The following is an 11,161-nucleotide window of genomic DNA, read 5'->3' as shown; positions in this document are numbered from 1 at the left end:
ATCAGTCGTGGGCCCTGTGTCTTTCCTGGTTGCCTGTTGATGGCAATATTGCCCAAAGGGGCCCAGAAACATTACTCTAAAATCATTAGCCTAAGAAAAAATAAATGCCAAGCAATGTCATGACTCTGGGCTGCTGCCTTTCCCTTCGCCACACGATGTCGCTGTTTTCCCTTCCCTGCACTACACTTCTCTGATTGTTGCACCTGCCTTGATTGTCACCTGTCTTCCCCAGCTGATAACACTTAGATTTGTCTTTATAATCTCCACACTTCCACTACCCTGTTGAGTCTGCATTGTTTCCTGTAACCTGTCTTCCGTATGGTTTGTTTCCTGTCTCTGTTTTCAAGTTTTATGTGAATCCTGCTCCTGCCCAGATCCTGTCGTGTGTGCCGTGTTGGCCGTTTGTTTGTTTGTTTATCTGTTTATTTTGTTTATTAAATATATCTTACCTTCCCTGCACCTGGACCCAGATCTCCATTACTCCATACGTGACAGAATGCAGACTCCACAGATGGGTCCAGCGGGGAGTAATTTTTTTTTTTTTTCTGAGGCGGCGGCGTTTGAGGCGGCGTCGGCTGCTCGGTTCGAGGAGGTCATTTACCTCCAACTGGCCGAGATGGAGGCCTGTAGGGCCGAGTCGGCGCGACGGCGTTCCCGCTTTGCGGTGGGGGTGGAGTGGCTCTTCCGTGGGAAGGCGGAAGTGTCCATGGTCCCTGTTCCTGGCGCTGAGGTGGCTGCACGTCCTATTCCTGACGCTGAGGCGGCTGCGCGTCCTGTTCCTGGCGCTGAGGCGGCTGCGCGTCCTGTTCCTTGCGCTGAGGCGGCTGCGCGTCCTGTTCCTTGCGCTGAGGCGGCTGCGCGTCCTGTTCCTGGCGCTGAGGTGGCTGCGCGTCCTGTTCCTGGCGCTGAGGCGGCTGCGCGTCCTGTTCCTGTGGCGGCGATGCCCGCTGACGTTCCTGTGGCGGCGGTGCCCGCTCACGTTCCTCTGGCGGTGGCGGTGCCCGCTCACGTTCCTCTGGCGGTGGCGGTGCCCGCTCACGTTCCTCTGGCGGTGGCGGTGCCCGCTCACGTTCCTCTGGCGGCGGCGGTGCCCGCTCACGTTCCTCTGGCGGTGGCGGTGCCCGCTCACGTTCCTCTGGCGGCGGCGGTGCCCGCTCACGTTCCTCTGGTGGCGATGCCCGCTGATGTTCCTGTGGCGGCGGTGCCCGCTCACGTTCCTCTGGCGGCGGCGGTGCCCGCTCACGTTCCTCCTCAGTTCGGTCACGCCCTGCCCGAGTTCCCAGGCCCTGCGCTGGTCTTGCCCAGCCTCACGGAACCTTCGTCTCCGGCCCTGCTGTTGTTGCACGGGCCTGGCCCGCCATCCCTCCCCCTGGTTCACCATTCCTCCGTACCTCCTCCCTCCAGACTTTGGGAACGTCTGGAAGCCGTTCCGTAGGGAGGGGGTACTGTCATGACTCTGGGCTGCTGCCTTTCCCTTCACCACACGATGTCGCTGTTTTCCCTTCCCTGCACTACACTTCTCTGATTGTTGCACCTGCCTTGATTGTCACCTGTCTTCCCCAGCTGATAACACTTATGATTTGTCTTTATAATCTCCACACTTCCACTACCCTGTTGAGTCTGCATTGTTTCCTGTAACCTGTCTTCCGTATGGTTTGTTTCCTGTCTCAGTTTTCAAGTTTTATGTGAATCCTGCTCCTGCCCAGATCCTGTCGTGTGTGCCGTGTTGGCCGTTTGTTTGTTTGTTTATTTTGTGTTTATTAAATATATCTTACCTTCCCTGCACCTGGACCCAGATCTCCATTACTCCATACGTGACAAGCAAACCTTGCTAACCCTTTTATACAATTTTCCAACTGTAATTTCCTTTTTGCCAACTCTACACAGTAAAATCTAATTAGTTGGGCTTACTTAAAGCATGCAAACCAATTGCCTTAAACCGAAGTAAAGTGAAATAGAAATAGTATGTTGTACCGACAAATGCTTAGTATAGTTTACTTAAGAGTTCTAGCAACTTAAAAAATAACTATAGGGGCTACTTGATTTTTTACTTGAGGTTTACTCTTGACTTAGTATAGCTACTCACTGACTCCCAGAGTGCATTGCAGCATGCATCAATTATGCAATTGGGTTGTTTTACTGTTGTTTTTATTTGTTAATTTTATTTACTGTCTTGTGTCAGTAGTAGCACAACAAAAAGAGCAAATAAAAAATAAAATGGTTGTCACAATTAATAAAAATAAAATTGAATTGTTACCATTGTTGTGATTCGCGTGCTGAATGTTGAACTCTGTCTGTGATTTGAGCACATTACCATAAAAATTAAATGAGTGTTTTAACATAATTAGATTTGTCAAGGTGTTATGAAGATCAATGGAATTGTAAAAGATCAATAGTAAGTTAAAAACATATTAGTTAATGATGTAGTTAAATTGATTACCTTCTAAAAACAACCTGCTTATTACTTTTCATCCCTTGAAATCAAAAATTATGATCACATGTTGCATAACTGCATCAATTGAAACAAAATTACAATAAAAGAAACAAACTTCCAAGTACCCAACCAAAGGGAACATTAATTACTATAATGGTAGGTAAAAACAAACAACATTTTATGAAAATCAACATCAATTTATGAAGTCAGGTTATGTGATGTTCTTTCAAATATTTCAGTTGTATAGAAACAACATTCAAGATGACTTTAAGAAATTAGTGAATGTAACTTGTGAAAAATAACTGCAGATTAACTATTGACCCACCTCAAAAACTTTTATTTTCCTCTTCTTTTTTATTTTGCAAATTAGCAACATATTAGTGCACTGCTGACTCTCACTGGTTTATTAATGTCATTGGTTCCTTTGTGGCTACTTGAATATTTTAGGTAAGCGTCACTAAAAACAGTAAGTAAATTGTTTTACTTGCATTGAAAGTAGCTGTAACTTAATACAACCTAGTAACTATAGCAACTAAGTAAAGATAACTAATTATATCTGAGTAAGGTAAACTGTTGGATTTTACAGTGTAGCTGTTTTACATGTTTAGCCAATGCGATCTTTATGCCTTACAGTCGGATGTAGGATCTGACAGATTTGGAAGTTAATCAATATTTATACATTTATAAAGCATTTATAAAGGTTCTGAAAGTGATCCCAATGCATCGTTGCCCTGTATCATTATCGTTATAGTTGTGGTGAGAATACTATTATTTTCTTAAATTTGAAACGATTTTTAGAACATTATCTTTATAGTTATATTTATCGTTCTTGGTGTGAATGGGCCTTTAGTACAGTTTACTTACACAAGAGTTCTAGTAACCAAAAACGAACTGTGGGCGGTACTTGATTCTTTACTTTAGGCTTAGTATTGCTACTCCCTGACTGCCAGTGCACTGTTATTGTTAAATTATGCAATTGCTTTGTTTTACTGTTTTTGTTTTAATTTGCCAATTTAATTAGTTTCAGTTTAAGGATCAACTTTTTCAGTTTCAGTTTTTAAGTTTCAACTTAAAAACTTAAATTTAGCAGCTGCCTTAAGATTGTCAGTTAAAACAACTTAAGTAATTTCAACTTTCAAGTTATATGAGAAGCCCCTGTCTGCAGCCTGCAGATCGAGGCGGGGCTGAATCTGGGGCGGGGCTGCACGTGTCGCCCCGCCCACATGCCTTCTCATTGGTTGTAGGTAAATTAATAATGTTGAGATAACGTAACTCCCACAACTCATCTCATTGGTGGCAAAGTAATGACGTTGAAAACATTATGGAGTTAAGGGAAATGAAATAGCAGATAAAATAGCAAAGGAAGTTACTAAAAATAATCAAATTGATTTTACAGTTAGTATTAGTAGAACAGAAATTAAGAGTATTATTAAAAATAAATTAAAGAAACAATGGCAACAACAATGGGAAGAAAATAGGAAAGGACGATGGTTTCATAAGATTCAAAGCAGAGTGGGAGAAATAAGGTGTACAGAGAGGAATAGGCGAGAAGAGACAATAATATCAAGGCTTCGGTTTGGACACACAGGATTAAATGAAACATTACTGAAAATAGGTAAACATGGCACAGGGAAATGTGAATATGTGGAACACTTCATATTAGAGTGCAGGAACTATGAAACTGAAAGAAGACAATTGACCTTATGCACGGAGCGTAATATGGAATTACCCATATAACCAAAAGATGGCAGCAGAGGATTATTTATTATGCAGCTGCATTTTAAACTCCCTATATTTTTCAAGACGTCTTGCTTTTCGATTTATTATAAAATTACTAGTATAATAAACTGTAGTACTTTTACCGTCCTTAAGTATTTAGTATAGCAAGTGCAGAAAATCATTAAACTCACACACAAACAGCCTATAAGGGTGAATTATTTAAATACTAATATATAGTTCACTACAAATACATTAAATAATTATGGTATAATAATTAAATAATGCACTCAATATGAATCGATAGGAATATGAAATATTTTATAAAATTTAATAACTACATCTTTTAAGTTTTATCTTGAACTGTAAAATCTATTGAATAGCATATATTTAACCAATACTTATTTATATATATCCTAATAGACAAACAACACTTTTCTTCGATTGTGAATGGATTATGTAGATAAAAGCGAAAAAAAATAGGCTCATATTACGGCACACTACAGTTGACCAAAAATGAATTAGCTGGCTTGACTAAACATGGAAGTAATCCGTGCATATGGTCAATTAATAGCGAAATTAGAAGAAATGAAAATATGTTTCAATTTAGTAGATATACTTCGGGAAGGGTCAACAGATTGTTATAGGGTGTTATTTCAATTTCTTAGAGAAATTAATGTATTTGAGCACAGAGGACCCAGACAGCTGTTCCGCGTGTCACAGTTAGATCGGGAGGGAGAATCAGAAATAACTGTGAGCATTATTATCTTAAATAAATAACAGTGAAATTCCTTCCTGTGTCGTGATAATTCATTCATGTGTCATAAATGTTTGTATTTATAAACAACTCTGATGTTTATCTACCCTTTTCTATTTATTAATTTAATAACGTAAGGATTGTGGATAGGCCTACTCTTGCTGAGAATTTTCCACATATATGTATCTTATTAACAGTTAAGACAATAATCAAAAAAGCTGTAAATAAACACCACTGGTTTATTTACTGGAACATTTTGATTTATATTCACGGATTGCCATAAATGGGATAACTAAACAGCGGAAAGATGTCTTGCTTGTAAATGTATGTAACCTTGGACCACAAACCAGTCATAAGCGTACGTTTTAATTGAGATTTGTACACATCTGAAAGCTGAATAAATAAGCAAAGGATTCAGCGTTTATATAAAACGTATAATTCGTAAGTATAGTTTCCAACTACATTTCCTGTTGATCGTGGCAGCGACGTCAATCCATTTCACTAACCAATGAGATGAGTTGTGGGAGGGATGTTGCGTCGACGTCATTAATTTACCTACAACCAATGAGAAGGCATGTGGGCGGGACGACATGTGCAGCCCCACCCCAGATTCAGCCCCGCCTCGATCTGCAGGCTGCAGACAGGTGCACTTGGGTTATATAAACACATTTTTATTGTAATAAGTTAAAATGACTTGTAGTTTTAAGCTGATTTAACTTAAAAACTTAAGGCAGCTGCTAAACTTAGGTTTTTAAGTTGAATCTGGTGAAAACTTTTTACAGTGTATGTTTATTCACTGTTTGAATTTTAGCCAGTGTGTGGTGTGTATGTTTGGGCATAAATACATCTACAAAGTTACAAATCTCAAAGTCCATTCCAAAGGGAGATATTTAGCTTTTAAAAAATACATTTTCAAGAACTACAACGTACGGCTCCTTTGGAGTACAGCGTTTGTTTTGCGGATGCCATGATGTCACAGCATAAATCCCGCCTACGGAAATTTGAATCATGGACGAGGTGCGGGATTTGCCTAAATTTAGCAATGTAGCATGGCTCGTATAAATGCACGCATTGACTAAAGTGTCCGCAAACTGCTCTGGTAGCCGTACTGGAGCCGCGGCACTGATGTGTGCAGGATAGAGGGTTGAAACGGAGCCGCGGCTGATGTAAACACAAGCATTGACTAGAGTGATGATCATCTGTGTCCGCGTCAGGGCCGCGCTGTAGACGTGTGCAGTGTGTGGTAAGAGATTTTTTTTCAGTAAAAGCCTTTTTTAGTGACGCAATGTGTTTTTTGTAAGAAAAATATCCATATTTAAAACATAAGAATCAATTTAATCTAGTTTGCGCAGTTGTATACGGGACTTGCTGCTTAGGGAAGGGGTGTGGCAGGACTGAAATTCTGTCTAAGCTGTTCGCCAATTGCAACGCAGTGAGACTGCTAACCAATCACAGTACATTCTGTTTTTCTGAAGGCGGGCCTTCATCAAACCTGGAATTAATCGAGCCATTTGCACCAGCCAGGAGAGAAAGCTACTGTAATAATGTAAATTATGTGCAAAAGAATGTGTATGTGAAATTATGTGCAAAAGAATGTGAATGTGAATGTGAAAAGAGCATGTTCTAGTGCGCCCCAAAACAAGAAAAATAAAGACTTTGTTAAAGAGCATAAAAGGACCTCTTTAATGTTCCTATTGTGGTTCCTATGTGGCTACTTGAATATTTTAAAGAGGTTATCGGATGCCCATTCTCCACAAGTTCATATGATTCTTTAGGGTCTTAATGAAAAGTCTCTAATATACTTTGGTTAAAAAATTTCAGTAGTAGTGTAAAAAACACCCTTTTACCTTGTCAAAATCAGCTCTGCAAAATATCAGCTCATTTTATCGCATGGGCCCTTTAAATGCAAATGAGCTCTGCTTGCCCCGTCCCTCTCTGCTGAAAGGTTATGAGCTGTAATGTTGACTTTAGCCGCGTCTAGCTGCATTTAGCCGCATTTATCGGTGAAAGTTGCCAACAAGCACATTATTAAGAAAGAAACAATTTGCAAAGATGCATAAAAGACCCTTATACTCACAAATGATTCACACAAACTTAGATGCATATGTAGATCAGGATCTGCGTTTTCCTTTTAAAAATGAAAGCAACGTTGTCCTCTGCCTCTTAAGCAGCTCAGATGTTGGGAGTAAATGACTACCAACAACAGAACACATCAGTCGCTCAATTAGAGTCTTCCTCTGCACCTGAGTCACACAATAGCAATCGTATTCGGACTGTCTCAGCTCGGTGAGGGCGGGTCTAAGGTAAGACACTCATGTCAATCAACTGTGTTTCATCACAACGACAAGAAGCGGAGAATGACCTGCTTTTAAAAAGGGGATATTACTTTTAAAGATTAAAAACATACCTCTGGGTGGATTTTTATCATTGTAGGGTGGTTGTGTAAACAAACTGCCAACACACATTAATGTTCAAACAACATGTAAAAGTGAGTTTTGCATCCGATGACCCCTTTAAATGATTAGGATAAACAGCATTGCATTGTGTCTGTAATATATGTAAATTACCAATGTGAACCCTTTATTCTTTATCCTAACACTTGGTAAATGAAAAGGTAAAGCTGGTGTTTACAATCAACATGCTTTAAGAACAAGACGCATACACCTCGTTTGCATTTGCAAAGCATTTATTGTATGGAAAATCCCACAACATCGTGTATAAGCAAGGTCTATAGAAAAGGTAATCATACAAGAATCAAAGACACTGATTTCAGTTGCACACAAAGACTGAATTCGGATCAGTAATATTCTACCATTATACCCTTTTTGCCATATCATTACAAGAGGAAATACCACATGATATCAGATGTGTTAACAATTAGGAAACAGATTTAGTTTTAGCGCATTTAAAATAGAGAAGATGCTGATAGGGAGAACCACAAGGTCAGCTGTCGTTCTCTGCAAACACAATCAACAGTAATAGAAGCCTGATGAGTGAGTTCATGAGTAAAACCAAATAGCCTATACATATTAGGGGTGGGAGAAAAAATAGATTCTCCGACGCATCGCGATTCTCTCTTCAACGATTCTGAATCGATTCCTAATATTTCAGAATCGATTCTGAGCTTGTTTTTTTCCCGCATATGGCACGTGTGCGCGCTTGAGACGCGGCAGGCTTCATTGCACCGAATTTGCACTGTGAGACTCGTGCGCACTGCTTGACATTGTGTGCTTCCACCCGCCGTGTTTTACTTAAAGGAGAACTCCGGTGTGATTTTGACCTAAAGTGTATTGAATCATGATACCGAGTGTGAACGTACCTTGCATATCTCGTCTCGGTTTGTGTCCTGCAGTCCGAAATCTGGGGTCAGTTAGCCGATGCTCACAATAGGTTGTCAATGAGAGTCAATAGGGCATCGAAGTAGCCATGTAAATAAATCACTGTTTTACGCCATTTACGAGGCACAAAGTAGCTCCACACTTCATTGGTAGACTTCCAAGGGCCCTGACATTTAAAACGAGACATTGAGAACTCAGAAAAAGCACCGGTAGTTTATTTACAAGAAGATTTATACAGACAGTACCTGGAAGAGAAAATCCAGTCGCCGCCATCCTGAACTTAGTCACGATAAGTCGAGTGTCGAGCACCAAGGAATTTATCAGGTTATCAACGTATCAGGTTGTAGTTTCCTTCGTGCTCGACACTCGACTTATCGTGACTAAATTTAAGATGGCGGCGACCGGTCTGTTCCTGGTGGAAAATGTCTGTATAAATCTACTTGTAAATAAACTACCGGTGCTTTTTCTGAGTTCTCAATGTCTCGTTTTAAATGTCAGGGCCCTTGCAAGTCTACCAATGAAGTGTGAGCTACTTTGTGCCTCGTAAATGGCGTAAAACAGTGATTTATTTACATGGCTTCTCCGATGCCCGATTCACTCTCATTGACAACCTGTTGTGAGCATCGGCTAACTGACCCCAGATTTCGGACTGCTGGACACAAACCGAGATGAGATATGCAAGGTACGTTCACACTCGGTATCATGATTCAATACACTTTAGGTCAATATCACACCGGAGTTCTCCTTTAAGTTATGCTTTCATTCATGCCGTCTGGAATGCAGTACTAGACTGACAGACTTTCACGTGTGCTTTGTGTTTTTTCGTCCTAAAGCTCGATTGCGGATGCGGTTAAATGCACTTGCATTTTCGAATAGTTTTAAACGAAACTATACATACAGTCAGTTCAGAGTTTCAGAGCAGGACAAAACATTCGATGTTTCGAAATAGATCTGTGCATCAGTGGCGTTCCGTCCATATAAGCTTCTAATGCTCGCATACCCAGGCTGTCAGAGAGAATGCGTTCAGGGCAAGCAGATTCTCTGCATCATTCTCAACTGCTTATAATTGAAATGCATTCTCAGTTTTGCTGGCATGCGCTTGATTTCAATCGCGGGTAAGCTGTCCGCGAAGCGCTCGCCCAAGCGGAAAAACGCGCTGTTGCTGACAGATCCTGATTGCCGAAAATCATAGTATTGTGTTCGATGCACAACATACTCGACTAAATCAAATGAAAAAATAAAAGTCACCGCTCACCACTGCTGTGCATTACTTTGAATGCAGCCTGTTAAAGCTTCTGTCTATGATCTCATCAGTAACAATAAAACGGCAGTAATACTGAAGAAAAAAATGTCTTTAAACTTTCAGATACCTAAAGAACACTTATTTTAAATAAGTAATTGTTTTAAAAAGTACCTTGCTTATATAATTAAAAAAATAAAGTAAAATTGGCACAAAATAAATTTGACATAAAACATATATGAAAATGTAGCCATGTGCAGTACTATTGAAAACTGAGAGTGTGAGCATCGTGATATTTAGTTGATAATGAAAACAGTAATTAAATTGAATCTTGAAACCAGTGAAGATTGACACCAGAGCCGGCCCAAGGCATAAGCGAACTAAGCGGCTGCTTAGGGCCCCGTGGCCACCAGGGGGCCCCCAAGAGTACACGAAATTACATCTTTTTTTAATTTTAATTTTTATTTTTTATTTATATATGTATAATATTTCACGCAGAGCCGGCCCAAGGCATAAGCGAACTAAGCGGCTACTTAGGGCCCCGTGGCCACCAGGGGGCCCCCAAGAGTACACGAAATTACATCTTTTTTTAATTTTAATTTTAATTTTTTATTTATATATGTATAATATTTCAACGGATATCATATTGGTAATGAAAACCATTTTTTCAATTAAAACTACAACACAATATTATTTTAAATGGCTGCTGCAGCCATACGATGCCTGACTGAGGTAACTTAAATTCATTGAAGAAGCAGCGTCACTGCAGCAAAACAATTAATAATGTCACAAAAAAGGACATATCTTTCTGCTGCAGAGAAAAGAAAATGGAAGAAATCAGAGGAAGAGAAAAAACAGCAAGATAAAGGTATATTAAAAAAAGAGTTAACTAAATGAGGCTAAATTGCAAGCTAACGTTAGCTGGCTAAGTTAGTTAATTAAGCAAACAAGAAAGTTAATGTTTTAATTAACATCCGCAAATTTAAGCTTTGCAATATTAATATTTAATAATACAATATATTACTTAGCTGGATTAAGATTCAAGTTTTTGCATTCTGTGTAAAAATAACTTTCCTAGGTTATATTTTGGTAATAAAAATAAGCTTCTGTTTCATAAACTTGGTGATAATAATAAAAATAAGCTTCTGTTGTATAACTTTGGTACTGATAACAGTTTAACATTACTTACATTGGCCTATGTTTGGGGTCTGTGTTATTATATCATTATGTCTTAATGTTTTAGGTACAGATGGCTTGCTGCCATATATATTTTTTCATAAAAAAAAATACCCTGTTTGTATTTGACTAATTTGTAGTTCTTTGGCATTTAGCTTTATATTTTATTATTTATTATATTATTTATTTTATTTGTAGTTGATTGTATTGCACTTTTTACATGTTGCAAAAGTTTCTGACCAAAAGTAAAGTGGTTAACGTTAGCCTTATATTTTATTATTTATTTTATTTGTAGTTGATTGTATTGCACTTTTTACATGTTGCAAAAAAAAAAAATAATTAAAGTAGTTAAAGTGTTTACAGTAAGAGCATTGACTACTAGTGACTCCCGGAATCGGAATCGGATCGGATCGTGAAGTGCTTAAAGATTCCCACCCCTAATACATGTGCAGTATCATTGCTCTGTACAGTAAGACTTACACTTAGACACGCAGGTGTAG

General features: G+C 39.3%; 1 protein-coding gene across 1 annotated transcript in view; it reads right to left on the bottom strand.

Annotated features, from left to right (window-relative positions):
- The window catches only part of LOC141287170 (rhamnose-binding lectin-like), a 45,213-nt gene that overhangs the window by 27,064 nt on the left and 6,988 nt on the right, over nt 1-11,161 (bottom strand). The gene's annotated exons all lie outside the window — the stretch shown is intronic.

The sequence above is a fragment of the Garra rufa genome, chromosome 15, assembly GCF_049309525.1.
Source record: "Garra rufa chromosome 15, GarRuf1.0, whole genome shotgun sequence".
In the NCBI taxonomy this organism is placed as follows: domain Eukaryota; kingdom Metazoa; phylum Chordata; class Actinopteri; order Cypriniformes; family Cyprinidae; genus Garra; species Garra rufa.
Note: the sequence above shows the minus strand (reverse complement) of the source record. Positions and strands in the feature narration are given on the sequence as shown.